Source organism: Chiloscyllium plagiosum, unplaced genomic scaffold (assembly GCF_037043375.1).
Source record: "Chiloscyllium plagiosum isolate Xiang-an unplaced genomic scaffold, Cpla_swu_hap1 HiC_scaffold_30, whole genome shotgun sequence".
NCBI classification, from domain to species: Eukaryota; Metazoa; Chordata; class Chondrichthyes; order Orectolobiformes; family Hemiscylliidae; genus Chiloscyllium; species Chiloscyllium plagiosum.
The window spans coordinates 49,682,516-49,706,578 of NW_028270168.1; the positions used below are offsets into that span (position 1 = coordinate 49,682,516).

A 24,063-nucleotide genomic window follows, 5' to 3' on the forward strand; every position below is an offset into this window, starting at 1 on the left:
TTCTGAATGATTTGCTCTTCAATACTCTATTGTGAGCATTCAGGACAAGTCAGATGAAGTAGGCAGACCTCCTTGTGCCTTGATATCTGAAGCAGGTGGATACTGTTTAGTACAGCTCATCTACAATCAATATGAAATATAGATGTTATTTCAAGAAGGGATGCCAATACATTTATGCTCCTGTGCTGAAAACAAATGTAAGACAAGATGAAACTGGATTCAAATTCCATTTTATTTTTTTCTTTTGTGAGAGAAGTACAATTTCTTCAACAATTTTGTGAAACCGATGATATCTGTAGAATGTCAACCAAATCTGAGGGAGTAGCTGCTGTCTAATGAAAAAGTCTGAGACAGTTTGAATCTTCACATGAATATATCTCAATGTTTATTTTTCCATTGCATTAAATAGAAGCAATAGCTTATGTATGTCCTAGGATTGCTCAGTGGAGCCTTATAGGGTCTTTGGTATGTTGAGGCAATAATACTTAATATAAAATCAAGGGTTTTGATTGTGGGGGAGGTCATGCTTATTGACTTTCAGCTCAGCTTAGAAGGAAAGATATTAAAGATAAAGTTAGGCGATGAAACAGAGGGAAAGTAAAGCTCAAATGAATTCAACATGCAACCTTCTGCAGTGCAACATCTCTGTGCATTAGTTATACATTGCAGTTAACTATTAATAAAGAGCATGGGTTTGAATGCTGTATCTTGAACCGCTGTCTCTGGTGTTAAGACAAGCCTACACTCTGTCTATGTTATTACAAAAATACATTTACAAAACCTATACACGTCAGCCTCCATATTTCCAGCACGGGCAATTTGTGTTGGTCATACACCATCCAGATTTAAAAATGAGCACAGCAGAAAATCTAGCTGGGTCCTATCTGTCCATCAGCAATATATTCCGGAGAGAATGTGACAAGTTGTCGATGTGCCAAGAATGGAATTTCATTTCTAAACATCGACAGCAGTGAAAAAAAACCTCATGACAAAGTGAGAGAGTGATCAAAAGCAAAGCATAAAATTGCAAGAATACAGAGATATATAAAGCCAAATGTCAGGTGAAAAAGGGGAGGCACAGATGCCCAAACATAAAGAAAGTGAGACTTAGAAAACTGATAATCACAGAGAAAGAAAGAAAGAACCATAGAATATACGTATGAGGAGGTAAAGATTATACTAGATTTTTGATTTGCAATCATCAGGGAAAGTGCAAGAGTAACATGTTTTAAATGGACACAGCAATTTACACTACATGAGAAAATGAGTCCTGAATTATTTACAAGCTAGCTCTGATTGGCTAAGATGTTGCCATGGTGAAAGCAATGACAGGATCTCCAAACTCACAGGTAATTAAAGAATTTTTGTTTGTTGACAGTGAACAGTTCTGAATATCACTTCTAACAAGCATGAATAAACCACGTTATGAGCTCAACTCATTATTTTCAATGGGTTGTACTACAGTAATTAGCACAGGCAGGATTGTACAGCAGGTGCTATATACTTGCAGAATCATATCTAACAACAACAAGTCATTTTGAGTTTTGCAATTATGGGCTGGTTGAATATTGTCAATTCTCTGGTTATTAAAAATAAATAGGCTCTTTTGCTTTGATCAGCCATTTACTGGAATGCGCTGGCATCACACCAGAATTGAAATTCACAGACAATATTGCTCAGTTGTGTGGTGGATAGAATATCTTTTTGGACTGATAGCCATACCCAGTTAGTGGAAAATAGCACTCATAAAAACCCATTGCATAGTGGCAACTGAAAACAGTTCCTCAGATTGTTCAAAATGTTGCCATTTCTGGGGAATTTGATGTAGGCTGGGCGCATTTCAGGACCATTTGTGAGTTTGCATGCCCTAAAGCAAACATTGATCTAAACAGGACAATTAGTGTACAAGAGGGTAACTTTGATACAATACTCTTTTACTGCGTCAAGCTTACTCAGAAAGTAAGTGGCAGAAGCTCAATGTAATAAACTGTTAATAAAGCCAAGAAATAAGCAGAGGGAATAAACTCACAAGATTTGAAAATGAAGATAAGAATTTTTTAAGAATGAGACATTGTTTAACTTGGAGACAAACAGATCACTGAATGTGAGGGTGATAGGTGGCTAGGTTTTGTTTAAGTTCTGATAAGGGTCGCACAAGTTTGTATGACCGCAAGTTTACGGACAATAGACACGTGAGAACTGGAAGTGTTGTGGTGATCAGCCTAAAACCTACTGAGCAAAAATTCCACAGCTGTTCAGAGGACTAGGAAAGATAAGACAGCAAATCCCAACACTACATCCTGAAATGAAGCCAGTCCATCTGTTTACATCAAGAAACATTGCTCATCCACTTTTACCAAATGTCAGGAAGTGACTTGGCTTAATGTTGAGTCAGGGAATACTTTATCTGTGATAAAGCAGACAAGCTGATGCTCGAGCATGGTCCCAGTGCCAACACCCATTGATCTATCAGAATCTACATTTTTGTCATTTATATAAATGATTTGAATGTGAACATAGGAGATATGGTTAGCAAGTTTGCAGATGACACCAAAATTAGTGGTGTATTGGACAGCGAAGAAGGTTACTTCAGAGTATAATGGGACTTTGATCAGCTGGGCCTATGAGCCAAGGAGTGGCAGATGGAGTTTATTTTAGATAAATGTGAGGCGCTGCATTTTGGAAAGGCAAATCAAGAAGGACTTAGACACCTAATGGTAAGGTCCTCAGGAGTGTTGCTGAACAAAAGCACCTTAGGGGGCAGGTTCATTGTTCCTTGGCAGTAGAGTCACAAGTAGACAGGAGAGTGAAGAAGGCGTTTGGTATGCTTACCTTTATTAGTCTGTGCATTAAGTATAGGACTTGGGAGGTCATGTTGTGGCTATACAGGACATTGGAATACTACATTCAATTCTGGTCTCCCTGCTTTGGAACAGATGTTGTAAAACTTGAAAAGGTTCAGAAAAGATTTTCAAGGATGTTGTCAGGGTTGAGGATTTGAGCTATAGGTGGACGCTGAATAGGCAGGGGCTGTTTTCCCTGGAACGATGAAGGCTGAGGGGTGACCATACAGAGGTTTATAAAATCATGAGGGGCACAGATAGAGTGAATATCCAGTCATTTTCCCACAGTAGGGGAGTCCAAAGCTCAACAGTATAGGTTTAAGGTGAGAGGAGAAAGGGACCCAAGGGGCAACTTTTTCACGCAGTGGGTGGTACGTGTGTGGAATGAGCTGCCAGAGGAAGTGGTGAAAGCTGGTACAATTGCAACATTTAAGAGGCATTTGAATGGGTACATAAAGAAGAAGGGTTTAGAGCCAAATTCAGGAAAATGGGACTGAATTAAAGTAGGATATCTGGTTGGCAAGGATGAGTTGGACTGAAAGATCTGTTTCTCTGCTGTGACTCTATGACTCTACCTAACAGCTATACAAAGCATTTTGATGCAAAATTCATCCCCTATAACCTGAGAGTTTAACAAAATTAGGAAAGAGTGGAATCTTCATAAAGTTAGTTGCAAATAGGGTTTTTTTGGCAACTGCCTTCAATGAAGAATCAAAGGTCCTCACAACGTTTTGGAAAGTTTTGCTTCATCACAGGGCAATATCAAGCATCCAGGAAAGACAGGATGAGGTAGTATATCACATAGGGCGGCATGGTGGCTCAGTGGTTAGCACTGCTGCCTCACAGTGCCAGGGACCCGTGTTTGATTCCATCCTCGAGCAACTGTCTGTAAGGAGTTCACATGTTCTCCCTACATCGGCATGGATTTCTGCCGGGTGCTCCAGTTTCCCCCCACAGTCCAAAATTGTGCAAGTTAGATAGACAGGCCATGCTAAATTACCCATCGTGTTCAATGCTGTGAACGTTAGGTGCATTAACCATGGGAAATGCAGGGTTACAAGAGATAGGGTGTGATACTCTTTGGAGTGTTGGTGTGGACTTGTTGAGCCGAGTAGTCTGTTTCCTCAGTGTAGGGATTTTATGGTTTGTACGGATGCTGTCCAGTGCCATAGATCCACTCAAAATATGACACAAGATTGCAAGCTGCATTTTAACACCTACAGGAAGCAGGACTCTCACTCAGCAACTAATATGAATTCTCACAGTTGACTGCAAAGTTCCTTGGGCATGTTGTGGATGGATCTCGTGTCAGAGTTGATTCACAGAAGCTAAGAGGAATTCAGAAGTTTCCAGTTTATCAGAATGTAACAGAGCTTCAGGGATGCTGGGCTGTAACAAACCAAGTTGAAATCTTCTTGCCCAACTGAGTTGTCATCAACACTTTCTCACATGTTACAGCAAGACAACACATGGAGCTTGGGGGAAGCACAACAGAGGTCTTCGCAGAAAATCAAAGAGATGGTTTGATATTTGAGATCACTATTTCCCAGCATTACCAACTATTATTGGTACTAATGCGGTAGAACTGTACTCTTTTCTGAGCCTCCTGAGGAAGTTGAGGCATTGGTGAACTTGACATTCAACCTCGTTGTGAAAATGTAAGGAGTACCACCTACAGACGCTGATGTGAAAGTAGGGAAAGTCTCCAACACCGGACCCTGCAGCATGGATAATCCTTAGTTAAAGGAGTCAGGAGAAGGGTGATGATAGTGCCCCATGAGGATTGGCACATTCATTTTCCTCAGTGATGAACTCAGACTTTGGCAGATGCTGCTGATAGATGGAGAGGAGCACCATCTGGACCACTGGGGTGTGGGAGTACACCTCATGCTGCCATGCTAAGCCGAGATCTTGAGAACTTGCCTTGGAGCCTTTGCCGTGAGAGGTTTCCCAAAAGATGTAAATATTTGGTATATCATTGAAAGGCATGGATTGCACTATATCATATTCTCCAATGTCCTCATGTTCATATTCTTAGCAAGCACCACTGCTCCACATCCATAGCACTGACAGCATATAAGTTTGGATTCCTTCTCTGGTCAACACCCTTTCACAGGCACCTTGTGACCTATTCTCGCAGGGTCAATGGAGTGTAATGCACTGCTTGCCTTTATAGCCTATGCCAGCAGCTCTCACTGACATAAGCAGTTGTATGTGTCTGTGCTAGCCAACCCTCAACAGTACTCTGGCACAAAACTTGACAGAGAAAGTACACTGAGTTCATATTACCCCTGGGCTCAGAAACAGCTTTTACCCTGAGGCTCCTCAGTTGGTGTGTCTGCTGGAGGTTGAATACCCAGAGCCTGTCATGAGGGTCTGGTGTTACAGTCGCCTTAATCCAAGCAGTGACTTCACTGAAGCTTTTCTCCTTAACAAAGTTCCTCCTGACCACACTAGGGCTGCTTACATCTTACCCACCTCAATCCGTGCCAGTTTTGGAATAATAGGGTAGTCTTCTCCTACCATCTGTCCCTCATTGCCTCTGATGACTTCCAGGTCACCACCTGGAAAGCACAGGGCAACTCTGCCAGCTCTCTGCCTCTCCTCTGGAATTTCTCCTCTTTGTAAAGTTAAACAGCACTCAGAGTGGAGGTCGCGGTCATCAGTTTCAATCAGGGCCACATCCACAAGACCATTCCTACTAAATCCCGCTCCCAAAACTAGCAGAATGCGTATGAGAAAGGAAGGATTTTGAAGTCAAAACATTAATGTGTTCACACTTACTCAAGATCAACACTTGAATATAAGCGGGAAAGTTTGACATACTTTTATTGGACAGATTGTGACAAACCACAGGCACGTGGTTTACAGATATCAAGGCAGCATGTTTTAAAGTGATGTTTCTGAAGTTTGGATTAATGTTAGTCTGGCTGGCAGCTCTCAGGAGTTGGAACTCCATCCCTGGTGCTTGATTCTAAGGAAGGTCCATAGTTGGCACTTAATAGCAATGTTGAGAGGGTGGTGCTGAAAAAGCATAGCAGGTCAGGCAGTATCTGAGGAGCAGGAGAATAGATGTTTTGGGCAAGAACCCTTCATCAGGATTCCTGATGAAGGGCTCTTGCCTGAAACATCAATTCTCCTGCTCCTCGGATGCTGCCTGATCTGCTATGCTTTTCCAGTACCACAATCTCTACTCTGATCTTCAGTATCTGCAGTCCTCACTTTCTCCTACTTAATACCAGTGGACAAGCCAGAAAGGAGGCAATGAATGATTTGGTTAGCTTATCTGCTGGTAGCCCTTGACTACTATTTCTACTTGACTGTTACATGAATGTTCTTAAAGGTGATAAACTTATGTCTGAGTTATGTCTGAGGGTGTAACTGAAGTTTAAACTGAACCCATGAGAGATCATCATGAATGAACCGAGCAGAGTTATTGACTTCATTAGCTCAGGAACATTATTGAAAGCTTGCATAAATCTCCAGATCACAATAGACACTGAAAGGTTTGAAAAACTGGAACTTGAGTCAGAATAATCTAATGTAATGAAGATGCAGAAAATTCAGTAATGTAACAATCATGCAAGTTCTGATCAGCTTGGAGAAAACTCATTGATTCCCAAACTCCCTCCAATGTACAGACAACATAGATTGAGAACAGGAGTACTGAAGAACTTCGGTTATCCGAATTTTGGATTATCCGAAGAAGAGCTCAAGGTCCTGATACAAATGTTACATTAAAGACGTGTTTCCAGCACTAATCAAGTCTTTTATTTGCAATGGTTAAAAGTGAACTCGGCTTACTGAAATATTGCCAAGAACAATGCTGGACATCAATAGGAGCCCAGGCACTGTTTCCAAACGGCTGACTGCCTGGCCTCTCTCTCTCCCCACACTTTCCCTGGAGTTCTATGCAAAGGTGTACCCTAAACCCCCCAGATAATGTCTCCAACATTGTCCTGTACAGGGCAAAAGTGGAACCTGTCAAAAAGTTGCAGTAAAAGTTTGTGTCGTGTGTGTGTGCGCGTGCGTGCGCGCTATTTCGAGACTCACCCCCCCTAAAGACAACAGCAGTCCTGCTGTTGGTGTCCACTCCGGCTACCCCGGAGGAGATGTGCAGATGGGGGGCGGGGCGCTGTGTGCTGCTGCCTAGTCTCCTGAACAGGGAGCGGACTTAGCAGGTGCTCGCTGCGTCAATCCCATTGAGCTAATGGGGGGGGGGGGGGGGAAAGGTGTGAGGCTTCAGCAACATTGCTGGTCCCTTACACACCGGTGTGTGTCTGCTCAGAAACAAACCCTCAGCAGAGAGAGGGAGTAAGGCAGGCAGAATGAGGAAAAAGGAAACTTCAGAAAACTCTGAGCCCCAGAGAAGAGGCATTGAATCAATTAATCAAATAATCAATTATTCAAACGAAATACTGCCCGCCCATCTCGCTTCGATAATCAAGGTTCCTCTGTACATTGGTACATAAAGGGCGATTGAATTAGATGAAAACCAGTTCTATATAACTTCTACCCATTCATGATCGCATTAGGCCTTCCAATTTCAGTCTTGTGAACTTTTGGTTTCAAGGGAAGAATTTTCTCAGTGCTAAGATGGTGGGTTTACTGTGAGGCAGGCTGGAAAAAGAGCAGAGAGGCATGTAAAACTAGTGAATAATAGGAGGTTTCCTCTGAGAAATAGCTTCCTTGATCTGGTGCACAAAATGCAAGTATAGGTCCCCATTTGATCCCAACGTCATGGGAACAGTTTTCTTTTTGTTTTCAATATCGTTATCACTGGCCTGGGAATCTCCATTCTACATAAACTCCACTGCATTCGCACCTAATCTATCACTCACAGCATTATCTTCACAAATGTCCACTCAAATCTCTGCTCTTGGTATCCTCTAACTTTCATTCTGTCAATGATGCTGTGTTGATGTGCAATTATTGTTTATGTCAACAACACAAAGGATGCAAAACAACACCTTACAAATTAATTAATGACAATTTATCTGTGTTGAAACAGACTGTTTTAATCCTGCATAAATCATAGGAGACCCCATGTTTGTAAATGGTGTCCAATTTAGATGGCTATCTTTACATTTACATGAATGTTTTGGAATATATTTGGGAAAAGGAGATAGAAATGACTTGAGACTTCCAAATAATGAAGGATGTAGAATTAAACTACCTTTCATTAAAGAAAACAAAATATTGAGGACCTGTTAATATGTTTAATCACACAATGCAGTATTTTAATAGAATAGAAGCTTAAATTCACTTAAGCTGTGTTCCCAGAGCAGGTTTACATGTGAAATCCAACAATATTAGGGCAGCATGGTGGTTCAGTGGTTAGCACTACTACCTCATGTGCTAGGGACCCAAGTTCAATTCCAGCCTTAGGCAACTGTCTGTGTGGGTTTTCTCCCACAATCCAAAGGTGTGTAGGTCAGGTGAGTTGGTCATGCTAAATTGCCTGTAGTGTTTGGTGCATTAGTCAGAGGGAGATGGGCCGGTGTGGACTTGTTGGGTTGAAGTGACTATAGGGAATCTGATCTAAAAGAAAATTCAATTTTAAAAATTTGAAGAGCTTCTTTTGCTGGAAGTAGAGATGAAGTAGAACATCAGGGGAATACTAGTTTGAAATAAACCACACTTTCAAATGAGACTGAGGTTATCAGAAGGGTTTACTAATCATCTGTTTCAAGTTTGTTATTGCAGTTTTGCTGGAACCATCGATGGTTGCTAGATTGGGGTTATATATTCCAGAGTTTTTACTCTGGAGGTTTTCTAATTTTCTTTTTCCCAGTTTTACTTGTTCAGCTCTCTCAGGAAATCAAAGTAGATAATAAGAAGCCAACATTGCTGTTGTCTGTGAAGGATAAATACACCATGTCACCACAAAGTAAAGATTCCATGCAGGCCTAACTCTTTAAACAAACTGTTCTGTCAAACCAGCACACTTTCCCACAACATGATCAATGCTTTTCACGCTTGAGAGTTAAGCTGTGAAAATTAGTTTGTCCAGGTGAGCTGAGGTGCGAGTGAGAACTCTTGACATCAAACTGCATTTGACAGCCAAATCGAGAAGCCAACAGAATTAGACAAATACACTTCACTGGTTGGAGTTATATCTGACGTAGGGAAGATGGTTGTGGTTGTTAGAGGTCAGGACATCCTTTGAGGAATTCCTCAGGGTAGTGTCTGGCTAAACCATCTCCAGCTTCTTCATCAATGACCTTCCCTCCATCATGAGCTCAGAATTGGGGATGTTAGCTGATGATTGCACAATGTTCAACACAATTCACGACTCCTTGGAGACTGAAGTCGTGTGTGTTCATATGAAGCTAGACCTGAGCAATAATCAGGCTTGAGCTGACAAGCGACAATTAATATTAATACCATATAAATGACAGGCAATGACCATCTCCAACAAGACACTGTCTAAGCACCACCACTTGACATTCAATGATATTATTATCACTGAAGCCCCTACTATCAAAATCATGGGGAATTATCATTGACCAGAAACTGTTACGGACTAGCCAATCAAATGTTGTCACTATAAAAGCCAGTCAAACATAAGAAAGTAACTCACCTCCTGACTCTCCAAAGCCTGTCTACCATCTACAAGGCACAACACAGGACTGTGCTAGAATGCTGTCTAATTGCCTGGATGAGTGCAGTTTTAATAACACTCAAGAAGATTAACACCATCCAGGACAAAGCAACTCACTTGATTGGTACCACATCCACAAATATCCACTACCGCCACTACTATGCTTAGTAGCACAGTGTGCACCATTTACAAGATGCACCACAGTAACTCATAAGGACTCATCTAGCAGCACATTCAATATACCATAACATGCGGACAAGGACAATAGAAGCATTGAAACATCACCAGCTCTAAGTTCCCCTCCAAGCTAAACATCTTCTCTACTTTATGTAGACATGGTGTCTCTATGACAGCTTTTTTTTTAAAAGATGTGATGTATGCACATGTCCTTTTGCCTACATAAACCAGGGTCCTGTGGACTTAAGTATATAGCTTCCAGCAAATACAAATGCATCACACCACTAACCTAACTGACAATCATAAACTGCTTCAAAGTGTAACTAGCACAATCTGAATTATTTAATAAATGATCCAGCAGCAGGATCACATCTAATGGTGGCTATACTTATCTGAGGCTCGGATTGAATAATCCTAAAGCAAACCCCAATATTCATACATGTACACCTGAAAAAGGGGCTGAAATAGTCAAAAGCAAAATACATTAGTATAACATTAAATACACACTGTGCTCAGTGTTGGTTCCAAGTTTATATCTTTGGGACACATGACTGAACAATTATACTCAAGCACAAGTTACAGAGGTAATTATTGGACTTGTTTAAGAGTGGTAAACTGTCTAGTGACATAGGATGGTCCTCATGGGTCACTATGTCCATGCATATCAAAGACACACAAAACAATGTCCTTTTCCATCTATTTTACCCATGACTGACACTGCACAATATGAATTAACCAAATGGTGTTGTGAGCTGTAACAATTAGCTTTAGGTGAGTTTTCAACATACATTTGGAAGGATTCCTTCATGCTTGCTGAGACCTTACAAGACCTACATTTTGAGAGTAATAGCAGGTCCATGTGTGCTCACAACTTCCCAACTTATTTGCCAACATACTCCTCAAACATACAATTCACATTAGCACTATGTCACTATATCATGGCAATCTAGAAGTGTCAATCTGTCTTTGTTAAACTCCTAAAGTAATGAACTCGTGCTTAAGAGTTCAGTTCTAGTGATGTCATGTACATCCAAATAGGATGCCATGAGATTCCACCTCAGCCCAGCTTGTACTAACATCATTCTTAGTTAGCATGAGAAATGCATCTTTGATGGAAAAGCCACTAACTTTCTCACCCTCTTCATATTTCGAGTATGCAGATGATACTTTTGCAATATTCATATCTGTAGGTGCAACGAAGAATTGCTTTAAAATAAAAACAAAAACAAAATAACTGCAGATGCTGTAAAAAATTTTCTTTACACAGCTTAATGAACTCCAACCTGCACAGAATCAGCATTAAAATGGAGGAAACAAATGAGCTCCCTTTCCTCATGTACTATTTGAGAAGTCTGACAATGGGTTGTAAACTACCTTCTACTGAAAGCCTATGTTCACTGGTCAACACACAGATTGGATTCCTACAGTCCAACATTCTAGGAAGCCAACCTTACTGGCAAGCTCCTGAATACAGCCTGAGCAGTCTTCTCACTGTTTGATGCTGAGATAACAAACCTATCCTGCACAATAACAGATACTCTGATCGCATCATCATTCTTTGGTTGTCATGAAATATGAAGAAATGGTTCATGTTCATAACCTTTGGTTCTGAGCAGTGCCCATGCCCCTCAGGTTACCCTGGAAAGGAATGGAGTCTCAGCAATTTTGATCGAATGGACGCTCACTGGACCAAGGGAGTAAAGATGTTGGTAACTCTCCTCCTCCACCTGAGAGTGCAAGGCCTGTCTCTCCATGGCACCAAGCAGTCCATGGAGGCAGACAGACAGCTGCAGAATTGGTATGCAGTTGCTACATCTGACTGATGACAGGCAATGCATCGTAGGTCTGGCTGCATCATGCTAGCTTCTCCGCATGAGGGCCAGTGCCCCTTCTACATCTTCCAGCTGCTGCTGATCCACACCTTATATCTAGATGACGTTCCTCATCACCAAGAGCTCAGAGTCACCTCCTACCTGAAGCTCAGCAAGTACCTGGTCTCAGCACTCTTCTGACTGCCATGAATCACAGAGAATCTTGGAATCCCTCTGAAGATCATCACATAGACTCAATCCCCACCCCATTCCTGTAACACCACATGTTTTTATTTAAACATGGCCAATCCATCTGATTTGCACATGACTGGATACTATGGGCAATTTACCATGGCCAATCCACCTAACCTTTGGACTGTGGGAGAAAACTGGAGCACCCAGAGGAAATCCACACACACAGGAGGAGGATGTGCAAACTCCACACAGACAGTCGCCCCAGGGTAAAATTGAACCTGGGTCCCTGCCACTGTGAGGCGGCAGTGTCAACCATTGGGCTTGCAGTATTTCTTCCTCAACCATGTGTGGAGTTGTGGGTATTTGGATGCAGACTATAATCCAACGTGTATGTGTTATTGGACCCCATTGCCATGTTGCCATTCTGTTGTGGGGTGACTCAGGAGGCCCCTCCAATGCCTGAGCACTCTTATCTGGGGAGGTCCAGGAAGATTTTCCTAGGGGTGACAGGCTGGTCCTTGGGAGGATAGGCGCAACTGTGAGATAGAAGAGGTCGAGGGCATTTTGGGCACTGGTTAGTCATGGTATTTGATGCATTGCTCTGACCGCCTCATTAATAAGATCATCACAATGACAAATGTCAGGATGTGCAACTCCTCAGGAACATTCTCTGTCTTCTCCCGTGAGAGCAGGTAGCATATCCTTGGAGGGGCATGAGGACAAAGGTATCCAGCTGGTTTATGGCATGTCTTCTCCTGTAAGAACATAAAGGGGATGAAAGAGCTGCTGGTGCTTGATCACACTGGGGAGGGGTGTTGAAGTGTGCCAAGGAATTGAAGGTAGAGTGCAGGGCATACAGGGTTAGCAGTGAAGGAGAATGGCAGTGGGTGGGAACAGGAATCAGTGAGGGAAGGTGTTTTATGTACCAGAGCTAGCACATTGGTAGGTGTGCGTGGTGGCACAGTACAATGTGAGGTAGCAGCGAGCATAGGATATTATTACTCTGACAGAGTGGATAGGCCCATGGACCTTCTTCCTGCACTCTCCTCACCCTGGAGATTTCAGTGATGCAGTAGCAATGTCAGACCAGGCTAGGAGATACTGGTGACATGGCCTCCTCTGCTCATCCTACCCCTCCCGCCATCTACAAGGATCTCCAAGTCCCTCTCTGAGAAACATGGTGCCCACACACACCTACTCTGACATCTCTTCTGACTCCCACAATGAGCAGGGCAGCTTCCAGAAGGCAGCACTCATACAGTGGACATTAGAAGGTGGCATAGCCTTAAATAATATTGGTTTTTGGAAAGGATTTCTACACAGCAGAGCATTGCTCCAGGAAGGGCACATGGTAAGATGGGGTGGAGGTCAGACATGATTCTTGGGCTGAAACATCAAGAAATATGGAGAGTTGGCTAAGATGTGGTGAGCAAACCCACTAGGGCCTCACAGTGAGAATCACTCCACAAAACGCAAAGTGAATTGAGGTTAGACAAAAAAAACATAAGAATCAGCCCATTGTGTCAAATATTGTACCTAAATATTTGCGAAATGTTTAATTAACAGCTGAACCAACTCAATGCACTCAGCTATAAGGCCAGTTCCTTTCCTATTTCACATTCATGATGTTATCTCTCATACTGGTCTTTAACACGAAATATGTACACGGTATGACAGCCACAGTGTCCAGGCTACACGGTGGAAACCCTTGATATTCTCAGTGAAAGGTCTGAAGAAAATGGAGTGCATGTGAATGCGAGAAAATGTAATACTTTCTGAACAGACTTTCAATAAACATGGGAAAATGAAATTGTATGCTGAGAGTGACAAAAAGCTTGACATTCTGATCATGCACATTCAAGGCAACTTGAGATAAGATAACCAAGTTGAAGGCTGAAGAACTAATAAACAGATATACATTCTCAGATCTTTCATCCTTTTCCGAATCCCCCCTTTCCATCCCTGTTTGGTTGAATAGGTTATTGAGTGCCCTTCATATCACAAAGCTCCATAAACAGTTTTTCTACATGATTGGTTTGTAATTTTAGTATAATTTTAATTCTACATCACCCTTCTTTTAATAATTCTACTGAATTTATTTGTCACCTTTTTGCCTCATGATTATTACGTTTGCTTGTCTTTTGCCTGATATATAGTCCATATATTAATTTTTTGATGTCGTCTACATGTAGCACTATTTGTGGTCTATGAATGTCTTTCTTGCATAAAGTGCCAATATTACGAGAATATCTTTCATGTCTTTGCCTTCTCCTCTACTTGACCTGCTGACTTAACCTTCTTGCAAATGGTAATGGTTCCAAATTTCTGAGCTGAAATTAAATTCCTCCCATTCTGATATCAACACAGCCACTGAGCAAAGTATCAAGCAGCTCAGGCCATGAAGATTCAGTTCGAATGAGACAAAAATCTGCAGATGCTAGAAGTTGGAAACAAGAACAGAAATTGCTGGAGCAACCCAGCGGGTCTGGCAGTACCTGTGGAGAGAGGAACAGAGTTAACATTATTTTGCCTGGTGACTCAAAGACTGCCTGGAGAAGGGTCATCAGGATCAAAACTTTAACTTTGTTTTCTCTCCACAGATACTGCCAGACCCACTGATTTTCTCCAGCAATTTTTGTTTTTGTTGTTGAAAATTCAGTTCATTAGACCCTGGCATGACCTCCTGTTGAAGGCACATATGCCTTTTCAAACTTGTAAGTAATGGTTAACGCTGTGCTTAACAGATTGTCATATATTCGGAATATTTGGAACTTGGGTTCCAAAGTTCATACAGTCATAGAATCTCTACATTGTGGAAGTAGGCCATTGGCCCAGCAAGTCCACACCAACCCTCCAAAGAGCATCCCACTCAGATCCACTGTTCCCCACTCTATCCATGTAACCATGCATTTCCCATGGCCAATTCACCCAACCTACATATCCCTGGACACTATGGGCAATTTAGCATGGCCAAACCACCTAACCTGTACATCATTGGACTGGCACTTGGAGGAAACCCACACAGACACATGGACAATGTACAAACCACACAGACAGTCGCCAAAGGGTGGTATCAAACCTAGGTTCCTGTAAAATTGGAACCAGATAGATCTTATTGACTGCAAGATCCTTGACTGGGGTTGTTAATCTGGGCCAATCAGAAAGCCCGGGCTGGCAGATATAAACAAGAGATTAAAAAAAGAAGAAGAAAAAAAAGGAAAAAAAAAATAAACAAGAGATTCCCTACCCTCCCCTTCACTGTTTTGATCACACAGCACTGCCCTCTGATGTGAAGGGCAGTGTTTGTCACTAGCCACCCTGGTGTTTTCCTATCTTCCTGGTGGTGGAAATTGAATAAAGATTCGTGCACTTTGTGTCTCACACCTACATCCACACACCATGGGTGCTGGGGATAAAATAAGCACCACCGCACAAAAAAAAGAAAAAAAAAGAGAAAAAAAGAAAAAAAAGAGAAGAAAAAAAAAGAAAAAAAAATAAACAAGAGATTCCCTACCCTCCCCTTCACTGTTTTGATCATACAGCACTGCCCTTTGATGTGAAGGGCAGTGTTTGTCACTGGCCACCCGGGTGTTTTCCTATCTTCCTGGTGGTGGAAATTGAATAAAGATTCGTGCACTTTGTGTCTTTCACTGTGTCTCACACCTGCACACACACACCATGGAGAAAAAGAAAAAATAAATTAATAAATTACCAAGAGATACGGGCAGTGTTTGTGACTGGCCACCCGGGTGTTTTCCTATCTTCCTGGGTGGTGGAAAAAAAAGAAAAAAAAAAGAAAAAATAAACAAGAGATCTCAAAAAAAAATAAACAAGAGATCTGCTGGGGAAAAATAAGCACTACCGTGGTTAGGCGGTAGTGTGGGAGTTTAAGGAAAAAAGGAAAAAAAAAATAAACAAGAGATCTGCTGGGGAAAAATAAGCACTACCGTGGTTAGACGGTAGTGTGGGGGTTTAAGGGAAAAAAAGGAAGAAAAAAAAGAAGAAAAAAAAATAAACAAGAGATCCCCCTTCAACTCTATTTTGATTTAGTCCCTACCCCCCCCCCCCCCCCCCCACTTCCCCCTCCACTGTTTTGATCACACAGCACTGTCCTTTGATGTGAAGGCTAGTGTTTGTCACTGGCCACCCAGGTGTTTTCCTATCTTCCTGGTGGTGGAATTTGAATAAAGGTCCGTGCACTTTGTGTCTTTCACTGTGTCTCACACCTGCACACACACACCATGGGTGCTGGGGAAATAATAAGCACTACCGCACTTAGGTGGTAGTGTAAGGGAAAAAAAAGGGGATAAAAAAAATAAACAAGAGATCTCAAAAAAAAATAAACAAGAGATCTGCTGGGGAAAAATAAGCACTACTGTGGTTAGGCGGTAGTGTGGGGATTTAAGGAAAAAAGGAAAAAAATAAAAATAAATAAGAGATCTGCTGGGGAAAAATAAGCACTACCGTGGTTAGACGGTAGTGTGGGGGTTTAAGGGAAAAAAAGGAAGAAAAAAAAGAAGAAAAAAAAATAAACAAGAGATCCCCCTTCAACTCTATTTTGATTTAGTCCCTACCCTCCCCTTTACTGTTTGATCACTCAGCTTTGCCCTTTGATGTGAAGGGCACTGCTTGTCACTGGCCACCCGGGTGTTTTCCTATCTTCCTGGTGGTGGAAATTGAATAAAGATCCGTGCACTTTGTGTCTTTCACTGTGTCTCACACCTGCACACACATTCCATGGATGCTGTGGAAAAAATAAGCACTACCGCATTTAGGTGGTAGTGTGGGGGTTAAATTATAAAAAATAAAAAAAATAAAAAAAAAACAAAAGAAAAAAAAGAAGAAAAATAAAGAAGAGATCTGCTGCGGAAAAATAAGCACTACCGCACTTAGGTGGTAGTGTGGGGGTTAAATTATAAAAAATAAAAAAAATAAAAAAATAAAAAAACAAAAGAAAAAAAAGAAAAAATAAACAAGAGATCTGCTGGGGAAAAATAAGCACTACCGTGGTTAGGCGGTAGTGTGGGGGTTTAAGGAAAAAAGGAAAAAAAAATAAACAAGAGATCCCCCTTCAACTCTATTTTGATTTAGTCCCTACCCTCCCCTTCACTGTTTTGATCACACAGCTTTGCCCTTTGATGTGAAGGGCACTGCTTGTCACTGGCCACCCGGATGTTTTCCTATCTTCCTGGTGGTGGAAATTGAATAAAGATTCGTACACCTTGTGTCTTTCACTGTGTCTCACACCTGCACACACACACCATGGGTGCTGTGGAAAAAATAAGCACTACCGCACTTAGGTGGTAGTGTGGGGGTTAAAGTATAAAAAAAAACAAAAGAAAAAAATAAAAAAATAAACAAGAGATCTGTTGGGGAAAAATAAGCTGAAAATGTGTTGCTGGATAAGCGCAGCAGGTCAGGCAGCATCCAGGGAACAGGAGAATCGACGTTTCGGGCATAAGCCCTTCTTCAGGAATGAGGAAAGTTTGTCCAGCAGGCTAAGATAAAAGGTAAGGAGGAGGGACTTGGGGGAGGGGCGTCAGAAATGTGATAGGTGGAAAGAGGTCAAGGTGAGGGTGATAGGTCAGACTGGGGTGGGGGCGGAGAGGTCGGGAAGAAGATTGCAGGTTAGGAAGGCGGTGCTGAATTCGATGGATTAGACTGAGACAAGGTGGGGGGAGGGGAAATGAGGAAACTGGTGAAATACGAGTTCATCCCTTGTGGTTGGAGTGTTCCTAGGCGGAAGATGAGGCGCTCTTCCTCCAACCGTTGTTTTGTTGTGGTCTGGCGATGGAGGAGTCCAAAGACCTGCATATCCTTGGTGGAGTGGGAGGGGGAATTGAAATGTTGAGCCACAGGGTGGTTGGGTTGGTTGGTCCGGGTGTCCCAGAGGTGTTCTCTGAAACTCTCCGCAAGTAGCCGGCCTGTCTCCCCAATATAGAGGAGGCCACATCGGGTGCAGAGGATGCAATAGATGATGTGTGTGGAGGTGCAGGTGAATCTGTGGCGGATATGGAAGTTTCCTTTGGGGCCTTGGAGGGAGGTGAGGGGGGAGGTGTGGGCGCAAGTCTTGCACCTCCTGCGGTTGCAGGGGAAGGTGCCGGGAGTGGAGGTTGGGTTGGTGGGGGATGTGGACCTGACGAGGGAGTCACGGAGGGAGTGGTCTTTACGGAAGGCTGATAGGGGAGGGGAGGGAAATCTATCCTTGGTGGTGGGGTCCGTTTGGAGGTGGCGGAAATGACGGCAGATGATGCGCTGAACATGGAGATTGGTGGGGTGGTAGGTGAGGACCAGTGGGGTTCTGTCCTGGTGGCGGTTGGAGGGGAAATTGAATAAAGATTCGTGCACTTTGTGTCTTTCACTGTGTCTCACACCTATACACACACACCATGGGTGCTGGGGAAAAATAAGCACTACCGCAGTTAGGCGGTAGTGTGGGGGTTTAAAAATAAGATTAAAAAAAAATAAACAGGAAAAAAAATTTGAAAAATAAAAACAGAGGTGTTTCCCCCTCCAACTCTATTTTGATTTAGTCCCTACCCTCCCCTTCATAAAAAAGAAAGAAAAGAAGAAAAAATAAACAAGAGATCTGCTGGGGAAAAATAAGCACTACCGCACTTAGGTGGTAGTGTGGGGGTTAATAAGAAGAAAAAAAAATAATCAAGAGATCCCCCTTCAACTCTATTTTGATTTAGTCCCTACCCTCCCCTTCACTGTTTGATCACACAGCATTGCCCTTTGATGTGAAGGGGAGGGTCACTGGCCACCCGGGTGTTTTCCTATCTAAAAAAAACAGGAGATTCAGAGCCTCCTCAGTTTAGGGGACTGACTCTATGCTGGCTGGTGTTATAGTCAAACAGTTTACAGAAAACAGGAGATTAATGTCCTGTAGTTTACCATGTTTTCCATTAAATTATTTGTGAAACATTGATACAAAAGAACAACAGATCTCTTTTTCAAAAGAAAACAGGAGATTCAGTCTCCTCCGTTTAGGGGATAGACTCTATGCTGGCTCCTGTTAGTTTTCTGCTTTTGAGGAGGAAACCAGATTCCTGAACTGGCTGAATTATTTGGCCAGTTTGTTAACTGGTATTTCCCTAATGAGGACTGTGCATCAGGAGTTTAGGAATCAGTGTTTCAGGTGTGACTTGGTTCTCATTAAGGGAGTGTTTCACTGGCTGGTTACAACTGGTGTGCTAATCTTTTCTCTTTTTTTTACTTTTCTCAAAGTAAAATGTGGATTTTATGGAAGGGCTTAGCCCTTGGACTCTAGTTTTTGTAGTTTTTTTTTGTACATATCTTCACTTTTTTTTTGGTGTTGGGACTGAGCCCTTTGGGCAGACGTACATTTGACCAGAGGAGCTGTTCCAGGGGGTGGCCTAGCCCTGGGACTGGGCCTCTGAAGATTGAACACCTGTGTGTACACTGGGAGGTGAGCACTCTGTAGCCTGGAGCTTGGGAGAAGATCTTTCCTTCAGCAGTGGACCAAACCCCTGAGTTGACTGCACCTGTACAATGTACTGTGGTCTGGTGAATGGGCCTGGCTCTCCGAGGCTGGGCCTGGATTCTATTGAGACTGAACACCAGTGTATTGTGGGATGTGTATTTGCTGCTTACAGGAGTGGACTCTGTTGCTAAAAACAGACTCCGCAGTGTGGAGTAGACTATTTCCAACAATGCACATTGTATACTGGACTCCATTCCTGGAAATGGACTCAGACATTTCTCTTCAAAATGTAATGCTAATGGATTCTGGGTTAGAAAGGACTGTTTGTTGGTAATTAACCCCAACAAATGATATGACAGTTATCATCTGCGCTGTCTTGTGTCCCTGGGTCTGGTAGGCCTTACTGGGAGCTGGGCAGCTCCTAGGTCATCCTGAAAGCTGTCAGCCCAAGAGCCAGAGTGTGGGTAGGCCATCCTGTGCACCTGAAGGTTGGTAGGCAGTCCCCAAAGCCAGAGGATGAGTAGGCCACCCTGATGCCAGTTGCCCCAAGAGCCAGATGGTGGGTAGGCCATTCTGAGCACTGTCATCCTGAGAAGGGGTAAGCAGGACAGGCTGTCCCAGAGGTGGTCAGAAGGTGTGTAGGGCCAGGTTGAGATCCAGAAGGCTTGTGGGCTACCATGCCTGCTGTCATCCCTGGCACAGGGGATGGGCTGTTCCAGAGGTGGCTGGAAGGTGTCAGGATAACCCACTGGCCGGACAGCACACGGGGTGGGTGAGAGCCCAATGGTACGTGGGGCAGACAGAGAGCCAGAAGGCAGGTAACCATTCTCATGGCTGTCACCTGGGCGGCTACTGGGGCAGGCTGTCCTAGAGGTGGTCAAAAGGTGTGTCAGTGCAGACCAAGAACTGGAAGGGGCATGGGGTGGACCGAGAGCCGGAAGGTGTGTAGGGGCAGGCCTCCTTGGAGTGGCCAGGAGGGACAGGTGCTTGCTGGGTCTGTATGGTTTGCATTTTCCTATGAAACAGGATTGTCTTATGTACCAATATCATTATTACTGTATTTTCATATTTGAAACTGGGCTATTTGAATGGTAGGGTTTGGGGCCTGGCTTTGCTGCTCCTCTCCCTTGTAAGATTGCTGTTGTATACAGCTGTCAATATTAACTGTTTTGTAATAGCTTAAAATAAAAAGGAAAAATAAATACCTGATTTCCTTTCTTCCTGCTGGTGGGAATTGAAGATTTGTACACCTGTTGTCTTTCTGTGTATCTCATACCTGTACACACAACATGGGTGCTGGGGATACATCTTAAATTAGGCTGCTATACCCTCCTCTACCACCTCTGCATAAAGAACTTTCTACACATACTTCCCTTAAACTTATTCCCCTCTCCCTTTGAACTCCTGACCCCTACTAATTGAGTTCCCCCACTCTGGGATAAAGCCATCTTGCTGCCACCCTCTCATAACTTTGTAGACTTCAATCAGGTTTTCCTCTCCTCAGCCTCCATCTTCCTAATGCAAAAAAAATCCTAATCTACTTGGCTAGCACCTTCCATACCAAGCAACAGTCAGGTGAACCTTCTCTGCACCCTCTCCAAAGCATCCACATCCTTTTGGCAATGTGACCAGAAATGTACACAGTATTCCAGATGTGGCCAAACCGAAGACTTCTGCAACTGTACCATGTACTCATTACCCTGTTTGATGGAGGAAAGCATGTTTTCTTGACCTCTCTATCACCCTGCATTGCCACCCTCAGGGTGCAATGGACCTGAGCACCCAGACTTCTCTGTACATCAATTTTCCCCAGAGCTTTTCCATTTCCTGTATAATTTGCTCTTGAATGGGATCTTCCAAAATGCATCACCGTGCATTTGCCCAGATTGCACACTTTCTGCCAGTTCTCTGCCCAACTCTCCAACCTATCTATATTCTGTTGTATTCTCTGACAGTCCCCTTCACTATCTGTTATTCCACCAATCTCTGTCATCTGCAAACTTGCTAATCAGACCATCTATATCTTCCTCCAGATCATTTTATATATATATATATCACAAACAACAGTGGTCCCAGCACGCATCCCTGTGGAACACCACCTGTCGCACTTCTCTACAAGAAAATCCCTTCCACTTCTACTCCACTGCAGGGTTAAGATCTCAAAGCCTTTTGTTCATATATAAGGATCAAGATGATGACTAGAGCAAGGGTTGGCACACTCAAGGATAAATGAGGAAAGTTAAGCGTGGAGTCAGGAAAAAATGGGTGAGATTTTTAATGAGTACTTTGCATAGGTACTCACCGAGGAGAGAAGCTTGATGGATGTTGAGATTAGGATAGATGTGCTAGTACACCCTGGACCCTATGCAACTTCATTTTCTCCATTAGCCTACCATGCAGAACCTTATCAAATGCCTTACTGATGGCCATATACATGATATCTACAGTCCTTCTCTCATCAGTTAACTTTGACACTTCCTCAAAGGATTCTATTAAGTTGGTAAAACATGACCTTCCCTGCACAAAACCATGCTGCCTATCACTGATAAGCCCATTTTCTTCCAAATGTAAATATATCCTATCCCTCAGTATCTTCGGCAGTTTCCCTACCACTGACGTCAGGCTCACTGGCCTATAATTACTTGGGTTATCCCTGCTACCCTTCTTAAACAAGGGGATAACATTAGCAATTCTCCAGTCCTTTGGGACCTCACCCGTGTTCACGGATGCTGCAAGATATCGTTAAGGCCCCAGCTATCTCTTCTCTTGTTTCCCTTGTTAAGCTGGGATAGATCCCATCCGGACCTGGGGACTTGTCCACCTTAATGCCTTTTAGAATACTCAACACTTCCTCCCTCCTTATGCCGACTTGACCTAGAATAATCAAACATCTATCCTTAACCTCAACATCCATCACGTCCCTCTCCTCGGTGAATACTGATGCAAAGTATTCATTGAGAATCTCACCCATTTTCTTTGACTTCATGCATAACTTTCCTCTTTTGTCCGTGAGTGGGCCAACCCTTTCTCTAGTTACCCTCTTGCTCCTTATTTATGAATAAATGACTTTGGGATTTTCCTTAACCCTGTTTGCTAAAGATATTGCATGACCCCTTTTAGCCCTTTAAATTCCTCATTTCAGATTGGTCCTACTTCCCCTCTATTTAAATAAAGGGTGACTTGGTGACGGGATACTGGCCTGTGCACAGTTATTTCAGTGGCCGTGTGAGACAGCAGTGCTGACTGCTGAGCCACTGTGCTGCCCTGGTTACGTTGTGGTAGCATGATTTAGTTTTAGTACTGCGATGGTGACTTGTTTTTTAAAGTGTCAAAAACTCATTTCCTTTAGCATTGGGTGAGATCAGCATTTCCAAGAAATCATGCGGCTTAAGCTACATACTATCTCATCTTTACTGAGATCAGTGCAGAAAGAGACAAAGTTAGAAGCGGTTTCAGTTCAGAAGAAAAGATCCATACCAGCAGATATGATGTTTAGCTGATTAAAGGTAGTTCAAGTAATACTCACTTCAGTAGGACATATAGTAAAATTGGAACGATAGAGAGAAAATTAGCATGAACCCTGCACAAGGATGACACAAATTCGTGAAGTATTCCATATTTTATAAGGGGTGGCATGGTGGCTCAATGGTTAGCCCTGCTGCTTCACAGTGCCAAGGACCTAGGTTCAATTCCAGCCTTGGGCAACTATCTGTGTGGAGTTTGCGCATTCTCCCCATGGGTTTCCTTTGGGTCCTCTGGTTTCCTCCCACAGTCCAAAGATGCCCAAGTTAGAGTGGATTGGCCATGCTAAATTGCCCTTAGTGTTAGATGCATTAGTCAAAGGGAAATGGGTCTGGGTGGGTTACTCTTCAGAGGGTCAATGTGGACTTGTCGGGCTGAAGGGCCTGTTTCCACACTGTAGGAAATCTAATCTAGTTATGAAAGCTATCAACATGTACTTGAGATTAGTTTAGTGACTTAGCCTGCATTTGTGAGTCTCAAGGACAGGTAATAATGCAAAAACTTGTATTTGGTGAATGCACAAAATTGCCAAAAGGACACTGCTTGTGATCCACTTCCAAGGGCACTCACTTGCAAATGAAAATGAAATTTTAGAGAGAAGTAAAGGACGTATTCATCACTGGGGTTGAGTATCAGTAAAGGATATAGTTGGGGAAATAATTTGAATCTTTCTTTTAGTTGTTAAGATAGGTTATTTGCAAATTGTCATATATAGCTTTGTTTCTTGCTGCATTTATTAATGTTATTTTGTTAAACATTGAATAGATTAAATTATAATATTCAATCTGTTGAATCTTGTGAATATTTATTGTGTGCCCACTATTAAACTGAGCTGTCATTATTATGGTCTATTATTGAATCTTACTTATTCAGTGATACAAGCAGCAAGGCTTATAATAAAGTGGAGGCTCTTCTGTGATAGAAATTATTGACTCTTTAGGGATCTGTGAGTCTTTTAAAGAATCAAGTAAGTGAAGGCACTGAGAATTAAATGGACTTTTGATGCATATTGCATGGTTTGGAATTTCAAAATATCTTTTGTTTATTGCTAAGAATTGTTGGGGGATAAGAAATGCAATAGTGGTTTATTTGAGATCTTTGGCTAACTTCAAGAGGTTGGCAGATAAATTGCAGGTTGAAAAAAGGCAGGATCTCATAAAGATGAAATGCTTAAAGTGATTGCCAAGCCTTCAGTGTTAAAGGGAGTGAAATCTGAAATTGATGTCTGTTAGAATTAGCTGAGATTCAGCTAGAGATGAAGAATAGCTTTTCTTTTTGAACTGAAAGAGAAATGCAAATCCTTGAAGTGAAAGAAGAAAGAGGTAAAGGAAATAAAGGAGTTGAGGGAGAAAAGAAAATAAGATTGGAAAAGTAGGAGAAAGAAAGGAAAAAGAGAGATATATAAAAAGAGCTTGCAACAGGAAAAGGACAAAAAAAACAAAAATGGAATTAACATACTTTAAT

General features: G+C 42.5%; 1 non-coding gene across 1 annotated transcript; it reads left to right on the forward strand.

Moving 5' to 3' along the window:
• The first annotated feature begins 22,595 nt into the window (after positions 1–22,595).
• On the forward strand, positions 22,596–22,700 carry LOC122563784 (U6 spliceosomal RNA). Its single transcript, XR_006315723.1, has one exon. It is a non-coding gene; the product is annotated as a U6 spliceosomal RNA (small nuclear RNA).
• Positions 22,701–24,063: the final 1,363 nt, after the last annotated feature.